The sequence below is a fragment of the Canis lupus genome, unplaced genomic scaffold (genome assembly GCF_011100685.1).
Source record: "Canis lupus familiaris isolate Mischka breed German Shepherd unplaced genomic scaffold, alternate assembly UU_Cfam_GSD_1.0 chrUn_S2251H2451, whole genome shotgun sequence".
Classification (NCBI taxonomy): Eukaryota; Metazoa; Chordata; class Mammalia; order Carnivora; family Canidae; genus Canis; species Canis lupus.
Window position 1 is genome coordinate 34830 of NW_023331139.1, and position 15173 is coordinate 50002.

General features: G+C 48.0%; 1 long non-coding RNA gene across 2 annotated transcripts; it reads right to left on the minus strand.

Moving 5' to 3' along the window:
* Nucleotides 1–1476: 1476 nt before the first annotated feature.
* On the minus strand, nt 1477–8697 carry LOC119879065. Of its 2 annotated transcripts, none has more exons than XR_005387319.1 (3): nt 8565–8616; nt 2449–2517; nt 1477–1633 (listed from the first exon to the last, which is right to left on the minus strand). It is a non-coding gene; the product is annotated as an uncharacterized LOC119879065 (long non-coding RNA). The 2 variants fall into 2 exon arrangements; XR_005387318.1 differs by lacking the exon at nt 8565–8616 and adding an exon at nt 8645–8697 and having other exon boundaries at nt 1478–1633.
* Between the last annotated feature and the right edge of the window lie 6476 nt (nt 8698–15173).

The following is a 15173-nucleotide window of genomic DNA, read 5'->3' on the forward strand; positions in this document are numbered from 1 at the left end:
TGGGTGGCTCAGTGGTTTGGCGCCTGCCTTTGGCCCAGAGCGCGATCCGGGAGACCCTGGATCGAATCCCACGTCAGGCTCCCGGTGCATGGAGCCTGTTTCTTCCCTCTGCCTGTGTCTCTGCCTCTCTCTCTCTGTGTGACTATCATAAATAAATAAAAATTAAAAAAAAAAAAAAAAAGAGGGCGCGTGATGTTACGAGCCCTGGGTGTTATATAAGACTCATGAATCACTGACCTCCACCTCTGAAACTGATAATACATTATATGTTAATTTAAAATTTAAAAAATAAATGGTATATTTGCAAGCCAGAGTAACAAGAATAGAGATTGTTTATATCCAATCTTGGCAGGAGTGTGCACAAATGGATATACCAATAATGGGCAAATATGGGGAAAAGCATTCTTAGTGGTAACTTGACCCAATATTTTGACCCCAATCATCTTTCCTACAAAAATATTCATATGTGAAAAGTTACACGAGGGAAGGGTTTATTTTCATTTGCTTTTTAAAAAAGATTTTATTTGCGAGAGATTGAACTGGGGGGGGGGGGGGGGCGGGGACGTGGAGCAGAGGGAGAGAAGCAGACTCCGCACTGAGCAGAGAGCTGGAGGGACATGAGGCTCCACCCCAGGACCCTGGGGTCACCCCCTGAGCGGAAGGCAGATGCTCAACCCCTGAGCCCCCCAGGTGTCCAGGTTGTTAGTTTTAAACCCTGTGTGTTCTCCTGATCTCCTACAGGACCAGTAACTCTCCGGTAATGGTTCAAGGACTGGCTACTTGAGTGGCACTGGTCTTGTTACTGTCTTTATTTCTTCAGTTCTCTCTCTTGAACCCACACACCTCTCTGGCTTTTGCTTCCACTGCTCCCCAGAAAACTCCTGCTGTCAAGTAGTTGACTGGAGGCTTCCATGTTGCTCAGTACGCAACCCCTCCCCATGCTGGATCTCAGCAATCACATCCGAGTTCATGCCCTCCCTAATGCACTTTTCTTTACCTGGCTTCCAGGGCACCACGAACGTTTGGCTCCTTCTCACCTTCCTGGTAATTTCTTCTCAGTCTCCTCTGCTGGTTCCCCCGTTTTCTAGACCCAGTTTTAACATTTACATACAGCCAAATTCACTGTTGGTGTGAAGCTCTGTGACTTTTGAAAAAAGTGCAGCGAGAGTTGTATGACCAATACCACAAGAGTAATAGGTTGACAGGGGAGGCTGAGATGAGGTGAGGGTGGGGGGTGCTAGCCACAAATGTGTGAGTAATTTGTTACAGCAGCAATAGGAAGGCATTACAATAATCAAGATAAATAACTTCATCAGCCTTTGCCCCCAAATATCAAATTCTATAGTCCCTTGGAATTAAACCCTTCCCTGATTAATAACCACTGACGAAGACTGACCTGTTTGCCATCTGCCTAGTCTTGTCTTTTCCAGAATGTCATATAAATAGAATCATAGAGTGCGTGGCCTTAGGTCCGTCTGCTTTCACTTAGTGTAATGCATCTGGGATCCATGTATGTTATGATTATCAGTAGTTCTGTCCCTTTTTCTTGCCGAGTGGTGTTCCCAGGGCATACCACAGTTTATCCGTTGCATTTGGGTTGCTCCCCGTTTGAAGCTCCCTATGAATAAATGTGCTGGAAACATTTGCATTAACGTTTTTGTGTGAACTTCATTTAACTGATGTTTTCATTTCATTTGGGTAAATACCTATGGGAGAGATTGCTGAGCGATATAGTAGGTATACCTTTAGCTTTATAAGAAATTGCCAAACTATTTTCCAAAATAACTGGACCATTTTGCATTCCTACCAGCAGTACAATAAAAATTCCAGTTTCTCTGCATACTTGCCAGTCCTTGAATTATAACTTTTGAAAAATTTTAGCTCTTCTTACTAGGTGTATAGTAGTAACTTACTGTGTTCTTTATTTTCATGTAACCAGTGACGAATGTACGATCTTGAGCATCTTTTCGTGTGCTTATTTGCCATCTGTTTGTGTTCTTTGATAAAATGCCTGTTCTAATAATTTATCCCTTTTTTTACCAGGTTGCCTGCTTTTTTAGTGCTGGTTTTTAAGAGTCTTTTTATATTTATCTGCCCCTTGTGTGAGCAACTCAGGAGTACTCTGGGACTTCCTAGGGGTTTACGCTGTAGTCCCATTTCTCAAAGCATTTGCTTTGCTTCTTCGGGTTGTTCCCTTATGCTCAGCTCTGTAGGGTGAGGCTGGAAATAGTCACAGAAAGGGAATTCCCTTCTCCAGTTGTCTCCTCCTTTCCTCCCCACTCTGACTCCCTTTTCGAATTACCTGTGGCCAGATAGCTGGGGTTTTCTTGCAAATTTAACATCCTGTGTAATTGTGCCATTCTGAACAAATGGGCCTACACTATGGACAAAGCAGCAAGGGAGAAAATAACAGGGGGATCCTCCACCACACCTTGCAAGGAACGGTACCTTTTCCTGGTTCCCACTGCCTGGGAGTGCAGATCTCCAATTAGAGTTAGGTCTGGCTTCTGGGCAGAACTGGGAGAGAAGGAAAAAGAAAAAGAAATCACATTCTCTGGGGTCTTTTTCTTGGTCCTCTCACAAGATGGACTGCTCTCCGAGTTTCTACTGTCTTTGATTCATTATCTCACTCACATTACCCCTGGGAGATAAAAAGGGAAAAGTCCCAGGAAAGTCACTACCACCTTACCGGTCGCTCTTCAGGTATAACTTCCCCACCCAGCCTGTCTGCCACTATTTACTTTTTGGAGGACTCAGATAATTGCATTTGTATTTTGTCCAGGTTTTTAGTTGAAATCTGGAGAGATAAGCTATGGCTGGCATTCTGGTTGAAACCCAGTTTCTAACTTCCTGAATTTTCAAGGTTCAGAGAGCCTTGGGGTTCAGTCCTGGGCCCTCTTCTCATCTGTTTGCACACCTTTCTGATTCCATCCAGCATCACTGCCTAAATAATTCCCCAATACTATATTGCCAGACTTTCTCCTCAACTCCGGAACTGCTGGTCCAATTGTATGGCTGACACTTGGATAGCTTACAGACAGTTCAAAATTAATATGTTCGGAACTGAACTCCTGATCTTCCCTACCCCAAGCCTGCTCCACCGATCTTCCCCATTTCAGTAAATGGCAAGACCATACTTGCCTGTGTTCAGGGCAAAAAAAATCATGTCCTCCTTGGTGTTTGAGAGACACAGAGAATCAGCAGTTTGTGCACTAACAAGTAGTAATAAATAATACAGAGAACACTAACCTCAAAGGAGGAAGATTAACTTGAGAAAAAGTAACGTGAGTAGAAAAGGAAAAGCGATCAGAGAAAAAAAAGTCACCAGAACATTCACTCTCATAACTTAAACTGAATATTCAGTTAACAAAAAATAAAGTAAAACTAAATGGGAGGTTTGGAGAAAAAAGACGGCACGTGTGTCGTTGGGATGGAGAGGTAGAGGTTGGTAGACAGTGGGTGAACCTGAGAAAACAAGTAGCAATAGAAGAACATTATTAAGAAATATGGAGATAAATACCAAAAGATGCTCTGAAGAGCTAGAAGTAGTTATCTCTGAGAAAAGAGTAGTCAGGCAGGCTAGAGAATGCAGTTTTTTATAAGTTGTATAGAACTTTTTGGCTTTGGGATCCCTGGGTGGCGCAGCGGTTTGGTGCCTGCCTTTGGCCCAGGGCGCGATCCTAGAGACCCGGGATCAAATCCCATGTCGGGCTCCCGGTGCATGGAGCCTGCTTCTCCCTCTGCCTGTGTCTCTGCCTCTCTCTCTCTCTCTCTGTGACTATCATAAATAAATAAAAATTTAAAAAAATATAAAAAAAAAAAAGAAAAAGAACTTTTTGGCTTTGAAGTATACGCATGTATAACTTTTATATAATAAAGACAGTGGAGGGGGATCCCTGGGTGGCTCAGCGGTTTGGTGCCTGCCTTCGGCCCAGGGCATGATCCTGGAGTCCCGGGATCGAGTCCCACATCAGGCTCCCTGCATGGAGCCTGCTTCTCCCTCTGCCTGTGTCTCTCTCTGTCTCTCATGAATAAATAAATAAAATCTTAAAAAAAAAAGACGGTGGAGGATACATGCCAATTCTGTTAGATGATTACAGGGGTTCTTTTGTGGACTTAGTCTTTCATTTTCTTTTTTTTTTTTTCTTAAGATTTTATTTATTTATTCATGAGAGATGTAGAGAGAAAGAAAGGCAGAGACACAGGCAGAGGGAGAGGTAGGCTCCATGCAGGGAGCCCCACGTGGGACTGGACCCGGGGATCATGACCTCAGCTAAAGGCAGAGGCTCAACCGCTGAGCCACCCAGGCGCCCCAGTCTTTCATCTTCTAAATTATATATTCCTATAACACTTGAATTTTCTTAAGGAGCATATATTTATGATAGTGTTCTACTTTAGATCTACTTTAGATCTAACACATTATAGATTTATTAGTCAGGGAACAGAAGATATCTATCTTCCGTCCCTCTGAAGATCCCTGACTAATATACTTCATACTTTTGAAAACAGAATAGTATATTATCAATATATATTATCTATATAGAGAGAAAGGAGATACCTATATATAAATACAGAAGCCACACATATTATGAGGAAATGGCTGGTGATCTGCTGTTTACAAACAGAAATCTAAGAAAGCCAGTGGTGAATCCAAAGGTAAATGAGAGATATAGTTCAAGTAAGCAGGAAAAAAAAAAGTGAATTCCTCTGTCCTCTGCCTTTTTTATTCTATTCAAGCCCTCAACAGGTGGGATGAAGGCCACCACATAAGGGAGGGCAATCCTCTTGTATCCATCCACTGACTCAAATGCTAATCTCCCCTAGAAACACCCTCACAGTCACACCCAGAAACGTTTAATCTGGGCACCCCATGTCCAATCAGGTTGATATATAACATTAACCTTAATATAAAAATGTTAAGAAAATATCAGAGGTGCACCTGGGTGGCTCAATCAGTTAAGTGCCTGCTTTCAGCTCAGGTCATGATCTCTCAGGGTCCTGGGAGTCTGGCTCCCTGCTCAGCAGGAAGTCTGCTTCTCCCTCTCCCTCTGCCCCAACACTGCTCATGCTCTCTCTCAAAAAAATACATAAAATATATATATATTTTAAATTGACTACCATTTTTATAATTTTGGCACATCCATGACTAAGCATGACTTGAAACGCAGAACCCATAAAATTTTAAATGTCTTACAGTAATTATATCAAGAAAAACATTGTAATGAATATGTAGATAAAAATGTAACTATGTAGTTTAAAATATAGTCTATCAGATAGGAAATCCCTCAACCTCTCATGAGTTTAGAAGCCCCAAATCTCATCCCATCTGTAGAGGCCACTTGTGGGCAAATAGGCTTGAGGGGTGGCATGCAGAAAGGGCCCACGGGCCCCCCTTGGCCAAATACCGACAGGCCCATCAGGTGACCCACCTAAAAAGATCCATAAGCTGGGGATCCCTGGGTGGCTCAGCGGTTTAGCGCCTGCCTTTAGCCCAAGGCGCGATCCTGGAGTCCCGGGACGAGTCCCACATCCGGCTCCCTGCAGGGAGCCTGCTTCTCCCTCCTCCTGTCTCTCTCTCTCTCTCTCTCTCTACTGTCTATCATAAATCAATCAATCAATCTTAAAAAAAAAAAAAAAAAGATACATAAGCCTAACTGACCAATGGGCTACTTACACCTGGGCAGTCACCAAAAACTGGAAGATTCCATCGGTCGCCATGCTTCCTCATCCTCCCCCTTTAAATGCAGCCCCCACCCACTGGCTTGTTGCAGACAGCCCCTCCTCTGGGGTCCTGCTCACTGCTCCCCTGAGGTGTATTTAAGAAAGTTCTCTCTCCTTCATTCTGTCTGGTGAACTTTCACCTCCCACCACCCAATCAATCGTTGGCCCACATCCGATGGAGAGGCACCCTCTAGACACCACACCATTCATCCTCTTTACCTTTTTTTTAAGTTAAGGAATCACCTGTCTAGGTTAAAGACCAAATATTCCTCTTGTGGTCTGTATTCCATTCTCTTTCCTTCTAAGCTTTAAGACCGTGGTTCTCAATTTTGTATTTCTGGACCCCTCCACACTTGTAGGTAGGGGAGGAAAAATAATCTTCCATCCTCCTTCCTAGCTAGTCCCTGCTCCTCAGTCTTCTGGCAGCTTCTCAGCCAGTCCTATGAATTTTGTGATTTTTCACTATATATTCTTCTCTAAGTTTTCTTTTTTACTCCCAGAGCTTCAGGTTCTTTTTTTTTTTTTTTTTTTTAATTTATGATAGTCACAGAAAGAGAGAGAGGCAGAGACACAGGCAGAGGGAGAAGCAGCTCTATCTCCATGCACCGGGAGCCCGATGTGGGATTCGATCCCGGGTCTCCAGGATCGCGCCCTGGGCCAAAGGCAGGCACCAAACCGCTGCGCCACCCAGGGATCCCAGTGCTTCAGGTTCTAAGCACTTACCGAGGCCTCCTAAATTTAGATCTCCAGCTCACACCACTGATCTGAATGTCAGAGTTACAGAGCCAATGAGCCAGAAACCGGACTGCATTCAGTTCCCTGCTTCAAGGCCCTCAGTGGCTTCCCAGTGTTCTAGAATCCTTAATATGCTTGCAGGGATCCTTATGGTCTACTTTCTTCTAATTTTCCTGTCCCTAATGTTGCCCTTATTACAAATTAGTTCACATAAAAAGACTTGATGTTTCTATGCCAAGAAGTCACTACAAATTAAAAAAAAGCACTGTTTGTGGAGGCCGAGAAAAATTAAGGCCATCCCACCTCAAGTTTAGCATTAGCACAAGTACAGCCATCTTAGTTCCCTGTGAATAAGAGCTGAACTTTAAGGGGAAAAACTGCAGAATGTCCTCAATGTTCTCGGCAGGTAATCCCATATCCCAAAGACAACAGAGCCCAACGCCCCTGGAAGAAAGTCCCATCTTAGAATTCCTCCACCCCTTCTGGAAATCCCCTAGACCAGCCTATAAAAAACCCAGCTGTGGGGATCCCTGGGTGGCGCAGTGGTTTGGCGCCTGCCTTTGGCCCAGGGCAAGATCCTGGAGACCCGGATCGAATCCCACGTCGGGCTTCCGGTGCATGGAGCCTGCTTCTCCCTCTGCCTGTGTCTCTGCCTCTCTCTCTCTATCATAAAAAATAAATAAAAAATAAAGTTTTAAAAAACCCAGCTGTAACCCACTTCGGGGTCCAAGTCCTTGCTCCGCTGTGTCGGGCACACTTGGACCCAAGCTCGAGCTCGCTAATAAACCCTCGTGCTCTTGCATCGGTGTCAGCTCCTTGGTGGTTTCTCGGATTCGCAATCTTGGGCACAACAGTTACCATGCGTGTAGGGGGGTGAGTGGGTCTCCTGTATCGGTAAGGGATTAGGGGAGAGGGTTACACCAGTCATCTCTATGTGCCTATTTTCTTTATTAGAGTGACCATGTTATAGTACCAGAGAAGTTGTCAAAAATAGTTGATGGGGGGGGGGGGGGGCACCCGGGTGGCTCAGTTGGCTAAGCACCTGCCTTCAGCTCAGGTCGGATCCCCGGGTCCTGGGATTGAGTCCCATGTCGGGCGCCTCCCCCTCCCCCTCCCCGCTGCTCCCCCGCTTGTGTTCTCTGTCGAATAAATAAAATCTTTAAGACCCTCTCTCTCAAAAAAAAAAAAAAAAAAAAAAAAAGTTGCCCAACAGAAACAAAAGGAAAGCAAAAGGTAGGTTCGTGATTCATATATCTAAAACCAGGAAACAGGCAGGAGGGAAAGCATCTTTTCGTGCACTATCGCGGTAAAAGTGTGTGAAGCCAGCACAGAGCCCACCTGGGGACTGCTCAGGACATGGGCCTGCGCTCAGCTCTTAAGACGAGCCAACGGCGCCGCCTTCGGCCCAGGGCGTGACCCCGGGCCCGGATCGAGTCCGCGGCGGCTCCCGCGTGGGGCCTGGGTCTCTGCCTCTCTCGCTGTGTGTGTCTCGTGAATAAATAAATAAAATCTTAAAAAAATATAAAATAAAATAAACTAAAGCCAACCAACAGCTTGAGGACGGCCCGGGGGTCTTCGTTCGGGGCGGCGAGGGCGCGTGAGGGCGCGCGGGGCGGCCCGGGGCGGTGCGGGCGGACGCCGAGGCCGGGCCCTGTGGGCCGGAGCCCCCCCCGTGCTGGGAGGCCCGCCCCGTGCCCCCCGCGGAGCAGCCGGAGGGGACGCCCGGGCCCCACCCCCTGTCCTCGCCCTCCCGGCCGCGGGGCGGACCCGCGGGAAGCCGCCGCCAGGCCGCCCAGGACTCCGGCGGGAGCTGTGCCGCCCGGGCGGTGACCCGGCCCCGGGGCCGTCCACACACCGGCGGTGACGGGCCTCCGAGCCCGGGCGGGAGCGGGCCCGCCCCTCCTCAGGAGCGCTTCCCGGGGGGGGACTGGCCGCCCACAGCCGCGGGCCTGACCGAGCCGCGGGCCTCACGGTGCCTCAGGCCTGACGGTGACTCGGCCTGACCGAGCCTCGGGCTGTGGGACCAGGAAATTTAACAAAATCCCCCCCACCCCTGGACAAGCAGAGCAGGACTGACTCCACCTGGTGCTGCCCCCGCCTCTGCCCACCTGCGTAGGGCACTGCCCCACCCTAGGCAAGCCCGGGGCACACCCTAATCGGACGCCGGCTCAGGGACAGGCCCGCTCACCTGGATCCTCTAGGTACGCGGTGACGCAATCGGCCGCCTGCGTGCGGACCGACGTGACTGCGCAACTTCCTGCGTATCCCGTGGGCCACGGGCCGCCATAAGCTGCTGCGCCTCTGAGTCTCGGGGTCCGAGTCCCTGCCCCGCTGCGTCGGGTGCGCTTGGACCCAGGCTCGAGCTTGTGACTAAACCCTCGGGAGTTTGCATCCGTGTCGGCTCCTCGGGGTTTCCCGGATTCATGATCTTGGGCACAACAGGGCCTGACGGTACCCGGGCCTCCGGGCCTCGGCCTCACGGTGCCATCCTCAGGCCTCCCGAGCCGCGAGCCTCACGTGCCTCCTCAGCCTCACGGTGCCTCCTCAGGCCTCACGGTGCCTCCTCAGCCTCACGGAGCGCGCGGCCTGACGGGCCTCGGACTGACGGAGCCTCGGGCCTCCCGGACCCGCAGGCGTGCAGTCCCCACAGCCCAGGCCTGACGGCAGCTGCCAGGACCCGCCTCCGTGGAGCCGACGCCGGTCGGCAGCGGCGGGACCGGCTCCAGCCCGTGGGAGCCGAGCGTGCGTCGGGCCAAGCTCCGTCCCGGGGCGACCACGGCCTCCACGCCACCCCCAGCGCAGAGCCCCCCCCGCGCAGCCGCGCCCCTGCCGCCCACCCACCGCCGCCTGCACAACCCCCGCGGGCCCACGGCCCGGTCACCAGCCCCGCGACTCGGAGGGACTCAGAGCCTGCCCCCGGGGAGGGACGCTGGGGGGCTCAGGGCGTGACCCCGGGGTCCCGGGATCGAGGCCCGCGCTGCGCTTCCCCTCGGCCTGTGTCTGTCAGGAAAGAATAGAATCTTAAAAAAAAAAAAAAAAAGCCACATGCCACCCCAAAATATGCCACTGGTACGTGACTTACTGTGAGATGAAGGCAGTCGAGCCTCGGCAGAGTCAGGAAAAGCCCGACTTTTAGGCGTCCCCGTCCTAAGGGCCTCCACGAGCCCCGTCGCGCTCACAGCATAGTGGGGCCCGGAGAGCCACCAGCAGAGGGAACGTGCCCCCTGACAAAGCTTCTCCGCCCAACACGGCGACCTTGTTGGCCAGGTTTTCCCACTCCCCTTCCCAGGACCTGCCTCTCCCAGCGGGGAAGCCCCGGGCTCCTGCTCTTTTGAGGTGGGGATGCTGTGGACGTCGTCGCAGTCGGCTGGTGGCCCTTGAGGCTATCTCTGTGACACTCCGGGGCACAAATATGGAACCAGATCTTTTCCCTGTTATTCCACCTCAATTTAATTCTTAGACTAGTCACTGGGCCTAAAAGGACAGAAGGAACATTTTTCCTCCCCTACAATCCCAAATTCTTAGCATCAGGTAAATAAGGACTATAACATCCACGTAGACCTTTGTCTACCACAGAACGTAAGGAAACCTCAATTTTGAAGCTTGAAACATCGTGTTCCTGATGGCCCAGAGTTCACACACACCCAATTTGGTCTGCTTTTTTCATCCTTGGTCCTAAGGTATAGAGAGGGGAGGAAATACAATTTTCCCTCCGTCCTCCTAGTTCTTGGCTGAGACTCCCCTATAATAAAAAAGCATTAACAGAGAAAAACAAATATGTTTTACAGTATGTGTACATCTGGATACAAGGAGATAGGACTCAGGAAAACTGCGGGACTCCCCCTCGGGCTCGGGCGCAAACCACCACCAAATACCATCTCCAGCAGCTGAAGACAAAAGAAAGATGGTGGGGGGGGTGGGGGCAGTGTGAGGAGGTTTAGCAGGGAAAGCGCAGGAGACAAAGGCTGGGTTGTTGTGCAGATTTGTGTCCCGGCCTTCTTCAAAGATCAGGGTTTCTAGAAATTTAGCCATGCCCTTCTTCCGGTACAGACAGCAAGAAACCCTAACAAATGCATATTTCTCTGAGGACTGTAAATTTCCCTCACAAAAGGACAACTTCCATTTCTATTATCAAAGATTCTCCTGCATTTGCTGCCTTTCACAAATCATTAGCTTGAAATAATCCTTAGGCTGCGGAAGAGCTTATTTTGGGATGGCAAATTCCCAATGGATGGCTCCTCTTCCACCGCCCCACGTACTGAAATAGCCTGTCGAGTAGTGGGATCCCCCTGTCGAGTAGTGGGATCCCGTCAGTAACATCAGGACATGCAAATTTAAACAACAAACGCAGAAAAATATTTTCAATATGCTACCTCTAAACAAAGACTACCTACAAAATAAGTAAAAAAACCTGAACTCCCAGTGGAGAAAAAGAAGCATAAAAATGGCAGTTATGGGAAACACAGAAACGTAATCATTTAAAGAATTATAAATTGAAAAATAAGTTCTCCCCCCTTTAAGTGCTTATTGTATTGGTAAGATTTTTAAAAATACCATTTTGGCTTTAGGAGGTAGAGATTCCAATACTGTAGACAAGTGAAGTAGAAATACTTTTTTTAGCAATGCTGAAATATCAAACATTTTTTAAACTTTGCCCTTATTAATGCCACCTATCCTAATTCCAAAGTCACATGTTAAAAATGAGAAAATAAAAAAAAATAAAATAAAAAATAAAAAAATAAAATGAGAAAATAGGCTCCAAATGGTGTAAGGCCCAGTCACCAAGACTTAACTAGTTCTGGCTTCAGGAATGGAGTCTGTCCATCAGGAATCACCCAGTTAATCTACCTGAGGGTCCCTCGCTACCCCCTAAAGGAAAGTAAGCTTGTGATGACCAACCCACTTGTTTGCCGGTAGAATTTCCTGGTTCCCGCTCCCTTCTGCCTATAACCCTTTCACTTTGTACAGCGCCTGAGAGCTCTTTTCCGTTAGACTGGAGTAGGTCTTTAAAATGTATTCATCTGAGGGGCACCTGGGAGGCTCAGTCTGTTGAGCATCTGACTCTTGGTTTTGGCTCAGGTCATGATCTCAGGGTGCCTCATCGGGCCCTGCGCGCAGCACAGTCGCTTGAGATCCCTCCCCCCTCCTCTGCCCCTTGCCCTGGCTTGTGGTGTTTCATAAATAATAAATAATAATAAATAATAATAATAAATTTTAAAATAAAATTTACTCATTTGAGTCTTTCTTAAAACACACATAATTTTTTTTAGATTATTTATTTATTTATTAGAGACACACAGAGAGACAGGAAGAGGGAGAAGCGGGCTCCACGCGGGAGCACGACGTGGGACTTGATCCCGGAACTCCAGGATCACACCCTGGGCCAAAGGCGGCACTAAACCGCTGAGCCACTGGGGCTGCCCCACCACATAATTTGAACAAATATTCAAATATATACAAAGCTATTCTCTTCAGCATTGGTTTGAACTTCAAGTAGAAACATTAGAAATCTCGTCAGTACGGGTTGAATGGACGATGTCACATATGCGTTATGCACATTCTTTATAAGAGAATAACAAGCAGATTTTAAAGAAAGATGTACTTTCTTTAAAAGATGTGCTCATCAGTACTCAACGTAGGGACAAGAAAGATGCAAACAATACATTGTAGAATGAAAAGGTTGACTTCTCACTCTCACCACTCTAGTCCCAGGAATTCACTCCCCTCCGCCCCCGGCCACTGGACTAGTATACTCAGAATTTTGTATTCTAGAAAAAGAATATGGTACATACATGACGTACTGGGTCAACATCCCCAGAAGAGTCAGAGAAAACACTTCCTCATCAAACACAGTGATGTTTATGGAGAATGCCTAGGTTTTCAAACCAAGTAAGATAATTAAAGCTATCCTTTATGGATTATCCTTTACGGATTTTAAACAACTTCCTGCCCGGTGAAGTTTTGCCAAATACCTTTTGCACCAAATTTATCACAAACTTGTTTTACAGCTGTTTGAGTTTCAGACCCATGGGCGCTTCAGGATGACCACATGACCTGGAGCCTGAGTCGACCAGGGCCGGCCATTCCTGCCTCTGTTTACACAGATGCAGGATTTGCAAAGTGCTCAGTTGCCCCAAATCCTTCACTGGGCCCACAGGACCCCTCGAGGTCTGACCCTTTATCTACCGCCCCACCTCCCCCAAGCTGGCCTCAGTCCAGTTCTTCCTTCACGTGCTCCAGGATGACGAACTTTGGCCCCAGCACGTTGGCATACTGCCCACCTGGAGTCGGGCAAGCTCTGGCTCTGGCCCACCCATCAGTCTCCTTCCTTAGTTCCTCTTCTTCCCTCTGATCTCACACATCCCCTCTGGCCTCAGTATCCTAGTTCAAGGTTCCCCTCCGTGAACCTGAATCACTGTTGTGGTTTTCTTTGAGATCAAGCTGTTTTCCACACTAACCATCAAGACAGTATCCTTATTTTTCCTAATTGATCCTTAAGCAACCAGGTCAGGAACTCATTAAATATTTGTTGGATTAGGTCCCCGGTGCTCCCTTACAAGCTCTGGGACCTTGGGTAAACTACTTAACCTCTCTGAGACTTAATCTGCCCTCTGTAAGAAAGCTGACCGGTTAAATTAAGGAAGCCCAAGGCCATGCAGGGCCCGACGGTCAGGGGTACAGGGGCCCCTGGCTCTCTGCCCTCCGCTCTCCTCACCACAAACCACTTCTCACTGAGACATCCTCTGAGGAGATTCCACGTCAATGTCAGACCCACCCTCTGGGGGCTTCATCACGCAGATATTAATTCCGCTTTAGGGCCGGTGGGACCTAGGTATCTGTAGCAAACATTTCAGGTGACCGTGAGCAAGGTTGTTTGAGGGCCAGGGAACCATGACGTGAGACACGTGTTGTGAAATAAGCCAAAGCCCAGCTTGTAGCTCCTGATGAGGCGGGCTTTCTCCAGGACCCTGAGTACTGAACTCAGGGGGCCACGGGCCTCACCACCCCAGCCTCCCGAATCCGCACCCCCCATCTCCCATCCCGGGGCTTACCTGAAGAGCGGCCTCTGCTAGGGCTCCTTTAGCAGCGCAGAGAGCCACGCACAGATAGAGGAGGGAACAGCTGACAGGCCCCCACCCAGCACACAGGGTCCCTCCTATAGTGGGAGGGGCATGGGCCAGGGAAGGGTGGAAGGGAAGGGTGGGGGGGGAGTCCTGTAATTATAGTGAGCACTCAACTGTCTTTGGCCTAAGAGCCATAGAGTCTTCCTCATAATAACCATGTGGGGCAGTTTCATTCATTTGTTCATTCATTCATTTTTATGTATTTATGTCTGTCTGTCTGTATGTATTTATTTAGAGAGGGGAGGGGAGGGGCAGAGGGAGAGGGAATCTCTCATGCAGACTCCCTACTCCTGCTGGAACCAGAGAGTCACAGGGCTCCATTGCAGAACCCTGAGATCATGACCTGAGCAGAGTCCCAGGCTTAAATGAACCACCCAAGCACCCCACTCATTTTATTTATTTATTTATTTATTTATTTATTTATTTATTTATTTATTTATTTATTTCTAAGACAGTGAAGAAGAGAGAGAGAACAGGAGGGAGTGGGGCAGAGGGAAAAGCACTCCCTGCTGAGCAGGGAGCTCAATGAGGAGTTCCATCCAGCGACTCCAGGATCGTGACCTGAGCCAAAGGCAGACCCTTAACTGACTAGCCACCCAGGTGCCCCCTCTATTCATTCATTTTTAAAAGTAAGGTCTTCATATAAATAACCACACACACATGAAAAATGCTCAACATCACTGGCATCAGGAAAATACAAATCAAAACCACAATGAGATACCACCTCACACCAATCAGAAGGGCTAAAATACCACCTCACACCAGTCAGGAAAAAACAAATATTGATGAGGATATAGAGGAAAGGGAGCCTTCTTACACCATTGGTGGGAATGTGAACTGGTACAGCCACTTGGGAAAACAGTGTGGAGGTTCCTCAAAGAGTTAAAAATAGACCTGCCCTACGACCCAGCTATTGCACTACTAGGTATTTACCTCAAAGGATACAAACATCGTGATTTGAAGGGGCACTTGCCCCCCAATGTCTATAGCAGCAATGTCCACAATAGCCAAACCATGGAGAGAGCCCAGATGTGCGGGGTCAGATGAACGGATAAAGAAGATGTGGTGTGTGTCTATGTATACATATGTACATACACACACGTGTACACACGTATGTATAATGGAATACTAATCAGCCATCAGAAAATGAAATCTTGCCATTTGCAATGACGTGAATGGAACTAGAAGGTATTATGCTAGGCAAAATAAGTCAACCAGAGAAAGTCAATTATATGATCTCATTCATATGTGGAATTTAAGAAACAAACACAGGATCATAAGGGAAGGAAGAGAAAAGTAAATAAGACAAAATCAGAGAGGAAGCAAATCCTAAGAGACTCTTAATTATAGGAAAACTGAGGGTTGCTGGAGAGGAGGTGGGTGGGGAGATGGGGTAACTGGGTGATGGGCATTAGGGAGGGCACATGATGTAGTGAGCACTGGGTGTTATGTACAACTGATAAATCACTGAACTCTACCTCTGAAATGAATCATTCGCTATATGATAATTAATTGAATTTAAATAAATTTTTTTAAAAAGGTCTTCCCCCAATGTGGGGCTTGAACTCAACCCCAAGATCAAGAGTCATGAGT